This window comes from Atta colombica, unplaced genomic scaffold (genome assembly GCF_001594045.1).
Source record: "Atta colombica isolate Treedump-2 unplaced genomic scaffold, Acol1.0 scaffold96, whole genome shotgun sequence".
Lineage (NCBI taxonomy): Eukaryota > Metazoa > Arthropoda > Insecta > Hymenoptera > Formicidae > Atta > Atta colombica.
This window is the reverse complement of record NW_017259590.1, coordinates 31,922-32,498: the sequence shown is the minus strand read 5'-3', so window position 1 is coordinate 32,498 and position 577 is coordinate 31,922.

Sequence of the window (577 nt, the reverse complement as noted above, 5' to 3'; positions counted from 1 at the left end):
TTTGTTTAGCGTGTATTATATTTAGTTAATTAAAATATTTAAGAACGAAAATTCTTGTACAAAAGGAAACTAAACATCTTTGATTTTACGCTCTTCGTAATCTTTCAGCAGGCAAAGTTGCTTTAGTTTACAAATAATAATCTCACTTTTATCAAAATATCGTAAAATTAACAGAGATAATCGATTCGAAGAGGTCAAATGCAATTGACACAAAACGATCAATGAATCCATGAAAACAACATTCGATGTTAACAATTTTTTTTTTAACGATTGAACGTCGCGCTAATCAATTAACTCTTTTATCGTATACCATTTTATTTCTTTTTTATTTGAAGGGAGTAAGTTAATTTCTGAAAAAAAAATGTTTTAATTATTTCTTTAATATCTATATAGTCTTAAAAATATATAGGATGTTTCAGATTTCGCGTGATATCAGTCAAGCAGATTTCTAAGATCACTTCAAGCAAAAATCCTATAAATATCAAAATAAGACTTATATATATATATATATATATATATATATATATATATATAAGAAAGATTAAAATATTTTTACGCTCTATGAATTCTATTCTCT